The sequence below is a fragment of the Mesoplodon bidens genome (genome assembly GCF_964165515.1).
Source record: "Mesoplodon bidens genome assembly, chromosome: 10".
Taxonomy (NCBI): domain Eukaryota; kingdom Metazoa; phylum Chordata; class Mammalia; order Artiodactyla; family Ziphiidae; genus Mesoplodon; species Mesoplodon bidens.
This window is the reverse complement of record NC_138172.1, coordinates 61602333-61622527: the sequence shown is the minus strand read 5'-3', so window position 1 is coordinate 61622527 and position 20195 is coordinate 61602333. Positions and strand designations below refer to the sequence as shown.

General features: G+C 34.9%; 1 protein-coding gene across 2 annotated transcripts in view; it reads left to right on the top strand.

Annotated features, from left to right (window-relative positions):
• The window catches only part of LOC308623376 (BEN domain-containing protein 6-like), a 137290-nt gene that overhangs the window by 55352 nt on the left and 61743 nt on the right, over positions 1-20195 (top strand). Inside the window, exon 1 of one of the 2 annotated variants that reach the window (XM_081245665.1) lies at positions 1656-1686. The exons of the other annotated variant lie outside the window; for it this stretch is intronic. The gene's annotated coding sequence lies outside the window, so the exon portion shown is untranslated. Of the gene's footprint in view, positions 1-1655; positions 1687-20195 lie in introns of those variants that run through there. 2 annotated transcript variants of the gene reach the window in all.

Sequence of the window (20195 nt, the reverse complement as noted above, 5' to 3'; positions counted from 1 at the left end):
TCATCTTTACTATCATTACTCTGAATTCTTTTTCAGGTAGACTGCCTATTTCCTCTTCATTTGTTTGGTCTGGTGGGTTTTTACCTTGCTCCTTCATCTGCTGTGTTTTTTTCTGTCTTCTCATTTTGCTTATCTTACTGTGTTTGGGGTCTCCTTTTTGCAGGCTGCAGGTTCGTAGTTCCCGTTGTTTTTGGTGTCTATCCCCAGTGAGTAAGGTTGGTTTAGTGGGTTGTTTGGGCTTCCTGGTGGAGGGGACTGGTGCCCGTGTTCTGGTGGGTGAGGCTGGATCTTGTCATTCTGGTGGGCAGGACCATGTCCGGTGTTGTGTTTTGGGGTGTCTGTGAACTTATTATGATTTTAGGCAGCCTCTCTGCTAACGGGTGGGGTTGTATTCCTGTCTTGCTAGTTGTTTGGCATAGGGTGTCCAACACTGTAGCTTGCTAGTTGTTGAGTGAAGAAGCTGGGTCTTAGCAGTGACATGTAGATCTCCGAGAGAGCTTTCACTGTTTAATATTATGTGGGGCCAGGAGGTCTCTGGTGGACCAATGTCCTGAACTCGGCTCTCCCACCTCAGAGGCTTAGGCCTGACACCCGGCTGGAGCACCAGGACTATGATTGTGGAGGCTTGGTGAATCCAAAATCTGATGTAGTAGGCCAGCAGGCCGGAGACTCTGGGAAGAGTTGCAGCCCAAACGACGGCTGCTGCAGAATCCCCAGTGTGTTTACTTTTAAGAGACTTCTCTCCCTCACCCCTTTATTATCCATGAGACTTTTAAGTCTCACGTTTCTTTTTTGTAAAGGGATGATAATAATAATATCATTTTCATATTCTCTGAGGATTGAAGTACATTGTTTCTATTATTGTTACAGTTTTATTAATTTCTAGGCTGACACTTCTCTAGGCAAAGTGTTGAATAATTTTGAAAAGCAAAGAAAATTTTGTGTAAGAAAATAATTACTGCCTAAATTTACTTTTGTCAATTCAGGTGCATTGTTTTACATTCTATCTGAAAATTTATTTTTGTGAATTCAGATGGGTCGTTCTCCATTAGGTTGTTCCAAAGCATAGTGTGCTAGTATATTTGGATTGGGGTTTTTTTTCCTATGAACAATCACCAATGAAAAATGAAATGCTAATTTGATAAATCTTTTGTAGAATTATAACAATTTTCAGTCAATGTTTAACACACTTTATTTCAGATAATTTAATATGTAAAATGCATTGGTCTCAGGAGAGGTCCAGAGGTCAAAGAGAAATGTAAGAATGTGCAAAAAAAAAAAAGGAGGATTGTTTTTCTATTCTGTTCTGACCTTTATTTCCTTGGCTGGACTTTGGAGTAGGCTATCAGGTATACGTTTAAAGTAGGTGAAATCCATGGCTTTATTTTCCGCTTTTGTTACTGGTTTAATATGGAGATAGCCATGGAACCGTTTGAAGTCATCTTTTGCAGCAATTTTGAATGGGAAAATAGAATTGAAAAAGACCTTACTATTATCTGACAGCCTGTTTGTGTATCAAAGTTAATGAGAGGTTTGCAAATAGTCTGAAGAGGCAAAACTTCCTACCTCTCAGTTTGGACTGCTTCCACAGAATACAGTGATCCAATTTTAGAGGAGATTTGGAATTGCCAGTACCTAGGGCTGGAAAATAAATCCAACATTGTTCCAACCAGCCTGAAACGTCTGGTCAGTATAATTACACTGAAATAATACTTAACTAAAGCTGTAATTTACTTGTTCTTCTATATTTCACATTGCTTCTTGGGAGTAATATTTATTCTGTATGCTTAGCTAAATTACAATTGTTAAAAAGTAATGAGTTAAGAATGGTATTTGATTTTGTTCTTTGCTCATATTTTTATATTGACATTCAGATCTTCCAGCAATATGAAAATATTTTTATAAATGATGTAAGGTTATAGGCTAAGTTCTTTTTCTCCCAGATTGCTAGTCAGTTTATTAGTAACACTAACTGAATAATCCATTCTTTCCTCATTGACTTGAGAATACATGTATTGTTCTTACTTATAAATGGTGATATTGCTGCATTCTGTTTTGTTTCATTTATTTATTCATTCATTAAGCAAATAGGTCTTGAGTACCTACTGTGTATCAGGTGATATGTTACAAAGTAGGAATACATTAGTAGTAGAGACAGTCATTCAGTAAATGTTTTATATATAATGTAAAATTGCTAATAAGTGCCACAAAGGAGAAAGGTGTTTAATGCTATGAGGGCTTACTACAAAACATTTATCTATTTCTGAATGTTACACTGTTTTAAGTATACTGTATTTTGATATAACATAGTACCTTCCTCATTAATCTATTTCAAAGTCTTTTAGGTAGTTTTATGTATTTTACTTAGATTAGTTTTAAAGTTTATATTAATTCCTTTTGAAATTGTATTGAATTTATGGACCAACTTTGTGTAAATCAATATCTTTATAATAGTGAGCCTTTATATCCAAAAGTATATGTTTTCCATTTCTTCTATTTTCCTGTATATGTATCTTTAAAATAATTTTCTACTGTGGTAAAATACGTATAACATAGTTTACCATCTTAACCATTCTTAAGTATACAGTTCAGTGGTATTAAATACATTCACATTATTGTGTAACTATCTCCACCATCTACCCACATAACTCTGAAACCCTGTACCCACTAAGTGATGTCTCCATTCTCCCCTCCTCTAGCCCTACCATCCACCATTATACTTTGTGTCTTTATGATGATTTTGACTACTCTAAGTTCCTCATGTAAGTGGAATCATACAATATTTGTCTTTTTATGACTGGCTTATTTCATTAGCGTAATATCCTCAAAGTTCATTCATGTTAGTGTCTTGTAGAATTTCCTGTCTCTTTAAAGTTGAATAACATTCCATTGTATGTATATACCATATTTCACTTAGCCATTGATCATATAGTAATTCTATGTTTAATTTTTTGAGGAACATTATACTGTTTTCTGTAGTGGCTGTACCATTTTACATTTCCACCAGTGGAGCACAGGGTTCATTTTTTCTACATCTTCACCAGCACTTGGGGTGTGTTGTGTGTGTGTGTGTATGTTTGATTTTTGGATAGTAGCCATCCTAATTGGTATGAAGTAGTGTCTTTTCATACTTCTGATTTGCATTTCCCTAATAATTAGTGATATTGAGCATCCTTTCATGTGCTTACTACTCATTTGTATGTCTTCTTTGGAGAAATGTCAATTTAAGTCTTTTGCACATTTCTTAATTGGTTTATTTCCCTTTTGTTGTTGAGTGTTAGGAGTTTTCTGTATATTCTGGATGTTAATCTTTTATCAGATATATGAGTTACGAATATTTGGTCTTATACTGTGGGTTGCCTTTTTATTCTGTTGATAGTGTCCTTGAATGCACAGCATTTAAAAATTTTTATGAAATCCAATTTTTCTGTTTCCTTTTTGTTATTTGTACCTTTCCTGTCATATCCAAGAAATCATTGCCAAATCCAATTTTGTGAATCTTATGGCCTATTTCTGCTTGTAAGTGTATACTTGTTTTAGATCTTATATTTAGGTTCTTAATCCATTTTTGAGTTAATTTCTGTGTATGGTTTCAGGTAACGATCCACCTTCATGCTTTTGCATGTGAATATCTAGCTTTTCCAGTATCATTTGTTGAAAAGACTGCTTTTTTCCCATGGAGTGGCCTTGGTACCCTTGTTGAATTGAGCGTAAATGTGAGGGTTTATCTCTGGGCTCTGTAGTCTATTCCATTGGTCTAATGTGTTCTTTCCTCATGCCCATACCACACAGTTTTGATTATTGTAGCTTTGTAATAAGTTTTGAAATCAGGAGTCCTCCACTTTTGTCCTTTTTCAAGATTGTTTTGGCTGCTCAGGGTCTCTTGAGATTCCATATGATTTTTAGAATGGGTTTTTCTGTTTCTACATGAAACAGTATTAGAATTTTGATAGGGATTGCATTTGAAGTAGATCACTTTAGGTAGTATTGACATTTTAATAATGTTAAGTTTTCCTATCCATGAACATGGGATACGAGTCCATTTATTTGTATCTTTTAAAATTTCTTTCAGTAACGTTTTGTAGTTCTCATTGTGTAAGCTTTTAACTTGTTTGGTTGAGATAATTCCTAAGTATTTTATTCTTTTTGATGCTTTTATAAATGGAAATGATTTTATAATTTCCTTTTCAGATTATTTTTCTTTGTGTATAGAAATGCACCTGATTTTTGTGCATTGACTTCATGTCTTGCTGCTTCACTGAATTCATTTATTAGTTCTAACAGGTTCTTTTTGGAATCTTTAGTGTTTTCTACACATTAGATCATATCATTTGCCAAAAAGATCATTTTACTTCTTCTTTTCCATTTTGGATGCCTTTTGTGTCTTTTTCTTGCATAGTAGCTCTGGCTAGAACTTCTAGTACTATGTTGAATAAAAATGATGAAAGTGGGCATCCTTGCCTTGTTCTTGATCTTTGATTAAATGTTTTCAGTCTTTCACCATTGAGTGTGATGCTCGCTGTGTGTTTTTTGTATTGGATTTTATTATGTTGAGGTGTTTTCTTTCTATTCCTGTTGAGTGTTTTTATCATGTAAGTGTGTTGAATTTGTCAAATGCTTTTTTTCTTTTTTGCATCAATTGAGATGGTGATGTGGTTTTTTTTCATGCTGTTGATGTGGCATATACACTGATTGATTTTTCTTTGTTGAACTTTCTTGCATTCAGGAATAAATCCCACTTGGTCATGATGCATAATCCTTTATACGCTGCTGAAATGTTTGCTACTATTTTTTTTTTGAGGATTCTTGTAACAATGTTCATAAGGAATATTGGTCTGTAGTTTCCTTTTTTTATAGTGTCTTTGTATGGCTTTGGTATCAGTGTAATGCTGGCCTCGTAAAACAAGTTAGGAAATATTTCTTTTTCTTTAAAGTTCTGGAGAAGTTTACTAGGTTTGGTATTAGTTCTTCTTTGTATGTTTGGTAGAATTCATCAGGGCTTTTCTTTGTTGGGAGATTTTTGATTAATTATTCAATGTCCTTACTAGTTATAGGTCTATTCATATTTTCTTTTTCATTATGATTTACTCTTGATAGGTTTTATGTTTTTAGGAATTTTTCCATTTCATCTACATTACCGTAACTTATTGGCATACTATTCTTTTAGTACTTTCTTGTAATCCTTTTTACTTCCTTTGAATTTGTAGCAATGTCCCCACTTTTTTTTCTGATGGTAGTAATTTCAGTCTTCTCTCTCTCTCTTTTCTGAGTCTGTCTAGCTACAGGGCTTTCAATTTTCTTGACTTACTTTTAAGAAACAGCTTTTGGTTTCATTGACTTTTTAAAATTGCTTTTATATTCTCTTTTTTGTTTATCTCTGCTTTAGTTTTTATGATTTCCCTCTTTCTGGCAGTTTTAGGTTTAGTTTGGTCTTCTTTTTCTAGTTACTTAAGTTGTAAAGGGAGGTTGTTGATTTGAGATCTTTCTTGTTTTTAGGTGTTGATTTGAGATCTTTCTTATTTTTAGTATAAGCATTTATAGCTGTAAGTTACCCTCTCAGTATTGTTTTTGTTGCATACCACATTATCCTGATACTGAAACCAAAATATTTTAGGAAAACAACAAATCATTGTCTCTCGTGCACATAAGATGCAAAAATTCTTAGGTAAATCTCAGCAAATCTAATCCAGCAATATATATAAAGTAAAGACTTTGAAGAATTTATCCCAGCAATGCAGATTTGTTGCAACATAAAGAAAATCCATCAGTATATTTCTCCACATTAACAGTATCTAGGGTAAAAACCATAATCATCTTACTAGATATACAAAAGATACTATAAATGGAAATATGCTTAAACTGATTAGGATCATGTATGAAAACCTGCGTATAATATCATAATTAATATATTAGATAGAATATTTTCCCTGTAAGATCAAGAACAAGGTGTGATGTTTGCTCTTACCACTTCTGTTTGATATAATACTGAAAGTCTTAGTGCAGGAAGGCAACTGAAGAGAAAAGAAACATTCTAATTGAGAAGGAAGTAAAATTGTCTTTATTCACAAATTACATAATCTTGTATATAGAAAATGCTAAAGAATGATTGAAACAATGATAGTTTAAAGACTCCCGGACCTGGGACATCCCTGGTGGTCCAGTGGTTAAGGCTTCACGTTTCCATTGCAGGGGGCCCGCGTTTGATCCCTGGTCAGGGAACTAAGATCCCACATGCTGCATGCTGCGGCCAAGAAAAATAAAGACTACCAGACCTAATAAAAGAATGTATTAAGATCACAGGATATAAAGTTAATAAACAAAAATTCCATGTATTTCTATAACTAAGCAGCAAAGAATTAGTAAATGAAATTTATTATTCACAGTAACCAAAACATGGAAGCAACCTGAATGATCATCGATGGGTGAATGGATAAAGAAAATGTGGTACATACATATGGTGATACTATTATTCAGTCTTAAAATAAAGGAAATCCTGCCATTTGTGACAATAAGGATGAACCTGGAAGACATTATGCTAAGTGAAATAATTCAGGCACAGAAGGACAAATACTACATGATACTACTTACATGAAGAATCTAAAACAGTCAAACTCCTAGACGTAGGAAGTAGAATGGTGATTGCCAGGGACTGGCAGGAGGGAAAAACAGGGAGGTATTATCAGAGGGTACAAAATTTCAGTTATAAATAATTTCTAGAGTTGTATATAGCATAGCACCTATGGTTAATAATACTGCATTGTATACTTAAAATTTTTCTAAGAGGGTAGTTTTTTTATGTTTTTAAGGAGTATGATTTTGTTTCCTTCTCATTTATATTCAGATGCTTTTAACAGAAGTTTGAAATTATCTTTCTCTGATTTCATCTCATTAGTTTCGAGTGATCTTAGTGCCACTCTAAATACATATACACATGCATATATATGTATGTTTCTAATAAGCATACCTCATAATTATTTCTCTATACATTTGTACATTTTTGATTGTACTAGATAGTCATATGAAAATGAAAAATTCTTTCAAAAACTACCAAATTCAAGCATCTGCTTGGATTGTTCAATATTAAAATTTGGGACTTAACCTGTGGCCTAGAACTCTGTATTTAGTACCTTTGACTCAGTCAGCTGAACAAGTTCTTGCTGCACATTGTGTGGCTTTTTTCTTAGGCCAGCTGCAAGTGCCTGTTTGCTTTGATATTGGTCTTTTACAGTTGGTGCCTTCTAAATATCACAAAATTGGCTGGTATGGATAAGGATAAAATAGCCCAATCATTTAAAATATACATACATGAGATCCATTATTATGCTCATTTGGGAATTTTGTCTGCACTTTAGTTAAAGTAATAGATCTGACGCTTCCTTATTCCTGGTTCCTAAAATAAATCTGCAAGTCAGACCCGCAAATCATTAAATGTAATTTAAGTGGGCTTTATTTTAAATTATACTTGTTTTTTAAACCACTTTATTGAGGTATGACTGATATAAAAAATCTGTACATATTTAATGCGTACAACTTGATGACTTTGGAGGTGAGTATATATCCATTTTGGTGAAACCATCCCCACAATCTATGCCATAAACATATACATCGTCTCCAAAAGTTTCCTCCTGTCCTCTTTATTTACTTCTTTTGTGTGTGATAGGAACACTTAAAATAAGATCTAGCCACTATGGGTTTAAAAAACAAGTGTAATTGAAATAATAAGAGGCTTCCCTGGTGGCGCTGTGGTTAAGAATATGCCTGCCAATGCAGGGGACACGGGTTCGAGCCCTGGTCTGGGAAGATCCCACATGCCGAGGAGCAGCTAAGCCCGTGCACTGCAATGAAGAGTAGTCCCCACTCACCACAACTGGAGAAAGCCCGTGTGCAGCAACGAAGACCCAACACAGCCAAAAATAAATAAAATAAATTTATTTTAAAAATAATAGCAATTATAATTAAATGATAACAAGTATAATAATTAAATAATAAGTATAATTAAAATAAAAACAAGTATAATTTAAAATAAAGCCCGTTTATAATAGCATTAAAAATCATACAGTAGGAATAAACTTAAAATATGACAGATCTATACAGTTAAAATTACAAAATATTTCTGAGTAAAAACAAAAGTAAATGGAGACTTATACCACTTGAATTTATTGTCAGTTCTCTCCAAATTGATTTACAGTTGAATGTTATCCCAATCAAAATCACAGTAGGCTTTTTTAAAAATAGAAATTGACATGGCTATTCTAAAATTTATATGTATGCAGAAAATAGCCAGAACAATTTTTAAAAAGAATAATGTTGGAGGCTTTACATTATCCAATTTCAAGACTCATTAAAAAGTAAAATGCTGCAGTAATCCAGACATTGTGTAGTGGCAGAAAGATAGACATATATATTAGTGGAACAGAATGGAGAGTCCAGAAATAGAGTCACATAGACGGCCAATTGATTTTCTACAAAGATGCCAGGGTAATTCAACTGTGAAAGGATACCCTTTTAACAAATTGTGCTGGATCTACTGAAAACACATATTGAAGAAAATGAATAGGTAGGCCAGAGACTGGGAGAAAATGTTTGCAACACCTATGTCTGACAAACAAATTGTATCCAGAGAATCTATGTAACTCACACTTCAATAAAAAGTGAAGCAAACCAATAAAAAAATCGGGGAAAGACTTGGCATTTTACAATGGAAGGCATACGAAATGCAAATTAGCACATGAAAACTACTGAACATCATTAGTCTTCAGGAAAATGTACAATAAAACTATAATGCGATACCATTACATACACCCTGTAGCAGTTTACTCTTCTTGAGATTCTTATCTCTCTGGTTCTCTGTGTACTTGTGGCTTCTTTCTCTTTTGCTATATTCCTCCTCTTTACTGTCCTCTTTTCTGTCTTGCAGTTTTTGATTACTTGGGCTGCTTTCCTTCTTGTGTTTCCTTACTTTGCCTATTCTACTTCCTGTTGACTTCGTCAGTTTTCCAAGAGAATAAATATAATTGGGTAATACTTTATTGTATGGCACAACTGATATGTTTGTCCACCTCATTATCCTCTGGCTTGTTGATAGATATGTGCCTTGAAGGTTAAGCATTCGTCCCAATCAGGTACAACCTGAGTACTCTTGAGATTATCAGGGTAAGTGCCTATTTCATTCCTTGCTTTATGCCCAGTGCCCAGGCCAATAGTTGTCCCTAATAGGATGTTCAATAAATAATTTGTTGAATGAATGAGCTACCTCTGAGGATGAGGTTGAATGTGGCTCCTTCCCTTGTAAGGGACATGATATGTCATGTTCAGAATATAATTCTTCCAAAATGATACTTTCAAGGAACTATGCAACTTCTTGTTCTTTTTGAAGATCTGGAATAGCCTAATACTTAGGAGCACTGACCCTGGAACCTGAGTCTCAGTTTGAATCATAACAGGCAGTTTTACTATGTTTGTGACTTTGAGCAAATTACTTAATCTCTTAGTATTTCACTTCCCTTACGTGTCAATGGAGATAACAGTATCAGCCTCATAGCATGTATTGTTGTAGGGATCAAATAATTTAATGATGTCAGGTGCCTAGGAAGAGTACTTGGCACTTAGTATGATGGGAGGGTTCATAGTTATTATTATTACCATTATTATTATTATTATTATTGATTTGGAGGGGAAAAGCATTACTAAGAACAGGTACAGAATGTAAGTCAGAGTCTTCAGAGCCTACAACTTCTTTTATCAATGTAATTTTTTTTCAGGCAAGCCTTTTCTCTTTTTCTCCTCTCACTCCCCATTTTAAGAGAAGAAGTTAAATTACAGAGGTGTTTCAACGTTAGAAATCACTGTGGAATCTTACAAAAACACTTTGAAGTCAGTAGAGAAAAGATACTCGATAAAGCTTTGCTCCACGTCTATTTCATCCTAACTTCCCTTTGTGGGAACGACTGTGTATTTTTTTATTCTCAATTCCAGGCCCCTCCCTTAGAGGACAGGCATGCTCAGTGCCTTAACCCTCACATCTCTGATGCTGTCATTCATATCTTTTTTGGGGAACCTTTAATTATCAACCTTAGAACATCCTATGAATCTTCATTAGGAAATTCCTTTTGAACTTTTGCTGAAAAGTAGTTACTGTGCACTGTATGTGTAGCAGCTGTTTGCCTAAGTTAAAAAAAAGTTGACCGTTTTAATTTGCTTTAAAAATATCCACTGGCACTGGTTCTCATTACAGATGTGTGGTTGTAACATTTCATTTATAAAATGTGTATCCATCTTTTTTCAGTTCTAAAGGAGTCCAAAGAAACCATCTAAAACCTTAAAAATAACCACTAAACCTACAGTGTTTTTGGTTTTTAAAAATTCTCAAGGGAGGACATTTTTTATCTTGGACTTAAGCTTCATACAGGGTGGCCCATTTAAAAGAGGCCCTGTACACAGCCACATTATTAAATAGGAACTGTTTTAAATGGGCCACCCTGTAAATCAGGACTTTTTTTCCAATGGATATTTACTTCTTTGCACACTTGTGAGTTTAGTTCAAGTTTTCAGTTACTATGCTTGATAAGCATCCCTGAAATTTAAATTTGGGCACCTCAGTGACATTGAAATGCACAAATCTGAGTTCAGAGACATTTAGAAACTTGTAAATTTGTGTTTTGAGAGATCATGTTTGGATCTCTTTGAAAATTGGGCCAACATTCTATGCGAATCTCCTTTTTCAAAACATTTTTTTTTAATGGATGAAATACAAATAAACTGAAAATGGAAACTTTAACATAAACAGTAATACAGCCTTGGACTTTCTTTTACTGGAAATCTTTAAAAACAGGAAAGATGTCCACTTTTTTTGGAATAGGTTAGGGTCAGTAGTTCTTAATATTTTTAATCCAGAATTTCTAAACATACTCTATTCTGTTTACTTACCAAAAGTTAAATCTGTGCTAGAAATGAGATAGAAATAATACCTTATTTGAACCATAATGTATCTGATTCAGGTTTTGCTCAAACCTGCTCCCCAGAATGTGTAGGGCAAAGAGTAAGAATTTAAATGAAGGCACACATATACCATGTGTCATCATAAATATACCTGAAATCACAAATCAGAACAGGAAGAGAAGCAAGGAAATGAATCCTTGGCACTATTTGAAAATGGTTCTTTGTAATGCAAGAATCTTTTGCATTCATGCTATCTCAGAGAAAGATTTGAGAACTTCAGCATTTCTACCACCTAATCCTCCCAACTCCCCAGAGCAGTGTGCATTTCCCATGTCAGTAGTAACACAACCCACAAACTTTCATGGCATTCTGATGCAGTAGCCTTTTGTTTTGAGAAATGTGGAGAAATTTTTCCCTAGGGGCTGAATGGTGTCATTCATGAGAATGGATGATTTTGGTTATGTGCCAGTGATGAGTATTGATGTAGTTGTGTTCGTGACATTTAGTCTCAGGTAGAGTTCTCGCTTACCACATCTTAAGGTAATACTGTTAAACTCAAGTATGAGTTTTATTGATTGATTGTAGAAATCTTAACTTTTACTTTAAATATAAATAGAAGCTGTGTCTCCAAATTTGTATGGCTCTACTAATATACTACCACAGGGGTCTTTCTGTACATTTCCCTGACTCTAATATTTGCCCAAAGAAGTTTTTCTTATCTTAGTACATTATAGGTCATTATCATCTTGGGACCATGGTTAATGGCTTGGATGGAACCTACCACCTTATTTTAATTCTACACATTATAGAAAACAGTACATTGGGAAAACAGATTAGAAAAAATTTCAGATAAAGTGTTTGTATAAATTGGAAACCTGAGAAGGAAAAACAAAATGAGGAGTTATAACAGCTAAATCTGGCCTAGATCCATCAGCTTTCTCTTTAACATTCCTAGTAAACTCACATTTTCAGAGATGTTCTGTTAAAGCACAGGATGAAGATAACATGTGGTATCTTATAATTTGAGTTCTTCTTAACTCTTAAAATATTCTACATTATACAAGCCAAAGTTAAATGATTGATGTATACTCTTAAAATAACAAAAAGGCAATCTAACAACTCTGGTAGCCTTGATGTTGCTGACTGACTTTATTTTTACTGAGTGGCCTCAATCCAAGACAATGTCCTGATTATTATTTTTTTTCCTAAAGAAGTATGGCTTGTGCTCAGATTTAAAGCATTAACAGACCATTTAAAGAAAATGTTATAACATAACTACTGCAAGAAAGAGCTCCTGGGCAAGGTAGGTATGCTTTTATTTGCCTGAGGAAAAGGTTTCTTTTATTCTTTAATGTGAAGCTCCATCTTGAAAAAAAAGTATTGACGTGGATCCAAATGAATTTCCTGGTTGCTTGTGTTACCCCCATTGGGAAAGAAGGTGGTCTTGGTGGTCATTTCTTGGATTACTCAGGAGCACACTATGCCTAATGAGCAGAAATATGCCATTTGGACATTGAGGACACCTGGGCCCCTAATTGCAGCAACTTAATTACTCAGCTGCTTCATTCAGGAAACTTTCACCTGACATCAAGAGGCAACAAGATAAGTAAGTATGACTGATTTTCTGTCTGCTTGTTAGATGTCCACCTTAGCCAAAGAACATCTGGTTTGAGGTATTGAGGAAAAACACAAAAAAACAAGGAATGACTTGTTTGGTAGCCGTATCATGTAAAGAAAGTCCATTTAATTTTAACATGACAATTTTAATGCACAGTTTTATTTCAGACTTAATATTTTATTTGTTCATTAAATGATGACGTGTTACTTGAGTACTGTAATGATAGTCTTACAAAGTGAAAAATGGTCTTAACACTTTGTTATGTTTGTGTATTAGTTTCCTAGAGCTTCTATAACAAAGTATCAAAAACTGGGTGGCTGAAAACCACAGAAACGCATTATTCCATGGTTCTGGAGCCTGAAATTCCAAAATCAAGGTGTCAACTGGACCATGCTCTCTCTCTGAAGGTTCTAAGGGAGAATCCTTCCTTGTCCCTTCTAGCTTCTGGTGTTTGCCAGCAGTTCTTGACATTCCTTAGGATGGAGATGCATCACTCCAGTCACATTGCTATCTTTTCCCTTTGTGTCTGCACCTGGTCCTCCCTCCGTGTATCTGTCTCTGTGTCCAAATTCCTCCTTTTTATAAGGATATTGAATTAGGGCCCACCCTGTTGGACTTGCTTTAACTTCATTACCTCTGTGAAGACCCTATTTCCAAATAAGTTCATATTTATTATTTTAAATGTGAATATACAATATTTCAAAAAGCTTACCAATTTCAAAAATTGGTAAGCTGTACATACAGCTTTAAACAACAGTATGATGCTTAATCGCTTGTTGTTTACTACATGTTTTGACAAAATAATGATTTTTTCCCCCAGAGTGGAATAACTTTCTTGCGTATACTAACTAGATAGAAGCTGCAATAAATGAGTTCTCATTGTCCTTAGATCAACTCAGGCTCTAGCTCAAGCTCTTCTTATTCAAAGAAGTACTTCTTGATTGTTTGGTCTTATTCCTTTCTCCTCTCTGAACACCAGTAGCAGCTATGGTCAGTACTTTCTAGAATCACTCTAAACTCACGTATTATTTGGTATTGGTGCTTGATCACACCAAGAGTTGGCCAACTATGGCCCAAGGGCCAAATCTTGACAGCTGCTTGTTTTTGTATATCATGTGTAACTAAGAATGCTTCCTACCTTTTTAAATGGTTGGAAAAAAATCAGAGGAATAATAATATTTTGTGACATGTAACAATTATGTGAAATTCAGATTTTAATGATCATTAATAAAGTTTTACTGGAATATAGCCATGCTCCTTCATTCATTAATGGATTGTCAGTGGCTGCTTTGTTGCTACAGTGGCAGTTGTGTAATTGCGAGAGAGACCTCATGGCTCACAAAGGTGAAAATATTTACAGTCTGGCCTCCCATAGAAAAAGTTTGCTGGCCCTGGATTTACCAATAATTTATTCCCAACCTGTTAGTCTACCTCACATATGAAAAAAAAAAAGTAGGTAATCAATATAATTTTATGTTCGACTATAAAAAGGACAGTTGTACTGGTTTATTTGTTTGCTTGTTTACCAGTTGCTACATATTATTTTTAGAGTTCACAAGGACTTGGTGTTAGTCATGTTTGTGTTTCTCAGCCTTTAGTGGAGGACTGGTTATGGTTCAATGAATATTGTTAAACAATTAAATTTATATGTAAATTAAGATGTATATGTGTGTTGGACAACTAAGTAGCATACCTAGAATATTTAGCTGATGTAAAGAAATTTATCCCAAGTCCTCCAACATATTGATGATAAAGCTGAAAGTAGAGCACATATAGACTCTTAAATTTACACCTTTCGTCTATAATATACAATCCAAAATGAAAGAATTTAGTGAGTTGCAGATGATTATTATTCTTGTTAACTAGATCTGGGAGTTTAGTATTCAACGTGATTTATCTTAGAAAGAAAATACACACAAAGCGCTCCTCCTTGTTTAATTTGAAAAACACCTCCTTCTGATGTGACCCCTCTCCAGCAGTGCTCCCATTTTGTTTCCTTTTCACAAAAATTAAAAACAAAACTCTTTTATGGGGATAAGAGCAACCCTCTCTTCTATCTTTGCTCTTTTAATGATCTGTGTGGTGATTTAGCCTTAAGACATTAGGATGAAGTTAGTTGCCAGAATAAAATTAATGATGGTTGGTTTAGTACCCTTTCAAAATCTACTGTTTTGTTTTCTTAGCAAATAGATTAAAAAGAGACATTTTAAATATCAATATTTTATACATTTAAAAATATAAATATTTTTATAAATATAAATATTATTTTTATTCCAGCGGTGCCACCAAATTGTTCTTAAATTAAGTTTTTTAGAGAGAAAATGTATAAGGGCTTTAACTATAAAGCGTATGTGAGTTTAAGAAAATTGAGGTAGTTATACTAAATTGAACCATGGTTTTTCTGTTATGTGTTATTCCTATAACATTTACTAAAAGTGCTACGGACAACCTTGTTAGTTTTCTACTTCCTCACCAATCCCCTTCTCTCACCCCAATCTGGAATAGATTGTTGTAGACTATTGCATTTTAACAGCATAATAAAGCTGTGAAATATAGCGAATATACCTATGTGAAAATATAATAAGGGTAAACAGATTAATTTGGCACTTTCTTTTTTTTTTTTTTTTTTTTTGCGGTACGCGGGCCTCTCACTGTTGTGGCCTCTCCCGCTGTGGAGCACAGGCTCTAGACGCACAGGCTCAGCGGCCATGGCTCACGGGCCTAGCCGCTCTGCGGCATGTGGGATCTTCCCGGACCGGGGCACGAACCCATGTCCCTTGTATCGGCAGGCGGACTCTCAACCACTGCGCCACCAGGGAAGCCCTGGCACTTTCTTTTTTAAAGTTAAAGCTTATGTATGTAGAAAATTAGTGTTTCCTTACTCTGGCACTCTTTATTTTCCTCTTTCATTTTTAAAAAATGAAACATCTCTTTCACTTAACTTTTTTCACTTAGGGTTCTAAGAACACATCTATAAGTAGAAACAAGCTCTCTGAACTTAATGAGGAGTTGAATAGTACAATATGAACAATATAATTTGAAATGTTAAATGTTATTTCGATTCATCCACCTGTGAAAGATATATTTTGACAATCACCTGAACATAATTCCTTAGCCTTGTGAATCTTTTGAATGAGGAGGAGGAGCTCGCTGAAGCTGAGAGAACTCAGATTGTGTTATCTCATATTCTGGTTCCTTATTAATACCGAGGGAGACAAATTGTTACACTTGTTTGAACCTTGGGAACCTCTGGGCTCCAGGGCATGGAGCATTACACTTTCCCCTTTTCCCTCTCAGAGTGGCCTAAGGATTCTGTCTATAAAGGCTAAGCAGAAATTCGCCAAGGGGTTTGAGATGTGAAATTTGTTCACGACAAAAGAAGCTCGAATTCTTCTGTGGGAACCTGGAGTTATTTGGGGAAGCCAAATTCTTATGGGCTGAGATTTTTCTCTGTTTATCAAACACTCTGTGTTTGTTATATGAATGGTATTGGTATCTTTAAGCTACAAGGAAAATTTCACTATGAATATAATAATAATCACATACCTTATTAATCAACCTGTCTCTAAGTATCAATTTTTTTTTTTTTTTTTTTTTTTTGCGGTACGCGGGCCTCTCACTGTTGTGGCCTCTCCCATTGCGGAGCACAGGCTCCGGACGCGCAGGCTCAGCGGCCATGGCTCACGGGCCCAGCCGCTCTGCGGCATGTGGGATCTTCCCGGACCGGGGCACAAACCCATGTCCCCTGCATCGGCAGGCGGACTCCCAACCACTGCGCCACCAGGGAAGCCCTAAGTATCAATTTTAATCTCTGTAATCTTTATTATAACACATCTAGTATGATGAAATTAACCCTACACTTACTGTTTTAGTATTTCTGCCTTAAATCATAATTTTTACCAAGTTTTAGTTTGGGAAAGTTTTACATGAATTAGTAGGGTGATTTCTGAACTTTGTTCCAGAACCCCAGTGATTTATGCATATGCATCTGTGATTTATGCTTAAGGGTGCCATGGATTTTCCCAGTTATGCATTTTTAATATTTACAGTAATTCTTGAGACTTAAAAGATGAATTTCATGTCATAAGCGATTTGAATAAATAAGAGAGGAAGCCATTGATTTGCATTTGACTTGGAAGATTTTTTTGTTTAACCTTCCAGTAGATTTCTTCTTCTGGGTCTTGATATGAAAAGCATTTGATGTTCCAATTCTCCATTTTTTTTCCTCTTAATCCTATAAACTTAACTATTGTAGCTTGTTTATACATTTGTTTATTTTTCCATGTGTTCCACACTTAATTGTCAAAAAGTCATTCATAATTTATCTGTCGTCCAACAACCTAGTGCAAGCACCCTAATTGAATATATGCTTACATCGTTTTAAATTTTTTTATTTTATTTTTTATTGTTTTAGAAACTGAAATAAATGACATATGAGGTCCCTTCAGTTCCTATGAAAGTATTACAGAGCAGTCAGGGGGTTGATTTTTAAAGTTTGCAGTTAGACTGGTGAGGGTTGGAATCCTATTTCTGCCACTCATTAAATGTGTGACCTTGGGTAATCTAGTTAAATTCTTCAAGCCTAAAAATGGAAATAATAGTACCTACCTTATGGGCCATTTTGACATTTAAATCAGTTCAATAGTGTCTAGCAAATAGTAAATTCTCAATATGTATTATAAATATCATTTGCTGTTACTTTCCTCATTGCTGTTATTATGGTGACTATATAAATCTTATGTCCTTTCAGATTCATTGATTTTTTTTTCTTTTTTATATACGCGGCTGTGAAAAAATTATATCATAATCTGACACTTTTTGAATAATTGTTACCTGTTCCCCAAAGCATACCAACTATAATAAAACTTTTAACACTTTTTTCCTTGTGCTGTTGTTTTATTCAGTAAACATTTATTGAGTTTCCACTATGTGCTGTTTCATTTCATGATGAAAAAGGTCAAGTCTCTACCATCATGCAATTACCACTAATGTAGTATTCTTATGCTATAACTATGTGTGTATAGATTTCAAAGGGTATAATTAGTTCTTCTTTGGATAGGTGTTAGAGATGATTTCATAGAAGGGGAAACATTTGATCAAGACCTTAAAAGATATAATGGTATTAAACAGGTGATAAAAGGTGGTGGCATGTTGAGGGAGTACAGCCAGGCCTTCTAGGTAGAGGCAAAGTTGTAGAAGCAGTGGTATATGTGTATGGGTTTACAGGAGAAAAAAAATGGGGGCTCTTTTCCTTTGGCATCTTTACAGTTCTGCCTGCTACCTCTACATGTGAAAATGTTAAGATTTCGAACATACACCCTTTGATTCTCTGCCCTGGTATCTTCTACTGCATAATGTAATGCCACCCCATGCTGTTGGCCAGAGTACTACAGTTACTGGCTCTTTCCTGCTAACACTGTATTCACAAGTCACATGAATTGTAGGTATTTTTTCTAATCTAAGAGACAGCTATCTATGTGCTTTAAGGTTTTGATCTCCTCTACCAGTATTTAGTGTGTGTGCCCCACAGGGCAGAAGACTCCTTGGAACCTGAGATCTCAGTGAAATCAGATGGGAGGTAAATCCCATCGAAATAGCTGTCCTTCATCGCCTGTATGTTTTTCCGTGAGAATGTTTTCTTCTTCAACACGACAGTCCTTTTGATTCTTCCTTTCTCTTTCTCACCTCTTTCCCTCCCTCTTTCCTTCTTTACTTTCTTCCCTCCCTCCGCCTTTCCCCCCTTATTTTCACAAACATATATTTCATGCCAACATGCAACTGGCATTGTGTTAAATGCTAAGAATACAAATTTAAATAATACATGCTCTCTCCTCTACAGTCTAGGGGAGAAGAGATAAATGAGTCACTATAAACGTGTGATGTAATATGTGCTATAAGTGCTGTGGAAGCATCTAGGAGGGTGGATCTGTTATTTCCTACCACAATAGTGCTGCATAACAAAAAGCCATAAAACGTCAGTGGTAAAACCTCAGCATTTGCGTTTATGTGTCTGGGATAGTAGATTAGGCAGCTCTACCAGTCTTGAGTGGGTTCTGTCATCTGACTGATCTAGGGTGTCTCAACTGAGAGAACTGGAGTGACTCATCTCTACTCCGTGTGTCTTTAGTCAGCCAGCGTACTAGCCTGGGCACATTGTCATGGCAGTGGCAGAGTGCAGGAGCACAACTTGAAATACTTCAGTGCTTCTTAGCCTCTGCTCTGCTTGCTAACATCCTACTGGCCAAAGCATACAACATGATTGAGTTCAGAGTTATAGCATGAAGACACTTGAAGTTACTTAGCAATAGGAATGGATATAGTGTGTGGTAAAGAGTTAGGGCTATCAATGCAATATACCACAGAGAAGCATCTAAATTAAACTGGGGATTAGGGAAAACTTCCCAAGGGTGGTACCCCTTGAACTAAATTTTGGAGGAATTAGTTGAGTGAAAGAAGAAACAAAGGCCAGAGAGAACATCACATACAAAGGCCAGAAGATGTGAAGCACATTGTATCGTCAGCTATATTCAGGTAGTCTTTGATATATCAAATGGGAACAAAGGATGCATGGCTGGAAATAAGGCCAAAACTGAAGGCAGAAGCCAGATTTCAAAGGTTTTTATATACAAAGCAAAGGAGTTTGAAAGTTGTAGGATTCTATGATGGTTCTAAGCCTAGGTGTTAACTTCTCTTTTATTGATATTAATTATTATTACTATTTTTATTTGCTACTATGGAGCTAGTCCTTATGCAGATAATATATAGACTGGTAGTTGGTACATGACATATGTTTTAATATTTTTAACACGTTTAGAAGACTGCACGTTATTCATTGTAAGCAACTAGAAATACAGACTAAGAATTTCATCATGTTATTAATTTAAAGATTAACACATGACTTTCACTGATAATGTGTGTAAATATCTATGAAAGAGTCTATACATGCCAAAATTTTAAATTAAAACCAAGAGATCATTTATTATATCCTATATGTTTATTCTCAGTAGAATTGTTATATATAATTGTCTTAACGTCTTTCTCTTTTATCACTTTTTTATCCATGTTCTTGAGAAAGATTTAAAATGCATTTTTTTCTGGGCATACTAAATTTTATTTTGATTTGAGGGAAATTGTGGAAGCTAGAGATAAACTTTTTCATAGTTTTCTCAAAACGAAAGTAACCGATCATTGTCCAGTTTACATATTCTAGAAAGATAATTGTCTTGTACACCTCCTGATTGAAACTGAAGCCCTTTGTGAAGGAGCAAATGGAATGTATTATGTACTGCAACTGGAATATATTATGTATTTTCCTGTTGGCAGGCATGAATATTTGTACAATTAATTTCTGAGTTGCTTAATTGGTAATATAACAGTTTTGTACTGTTTTCCATATATTTTAATTTACAGATTTATTTAGTCAGTATTACAGTATATGAGACTGAAACCATTGTTTTGGGTGATAAATTAAATCCTGGAAATAAAAGTACATTAGGAGAGAGATTATTTACAACAGTGGTATTAGTTATTACCAGGTGGTTTTTCTAGAATGTTATTTAAGGAAGTGTAATTAAGTTATAATTTTGGCACAAGTTTCTTCAATTAAAAAAATGACAGGGGAAGGGAGGTTTCTAGTCAT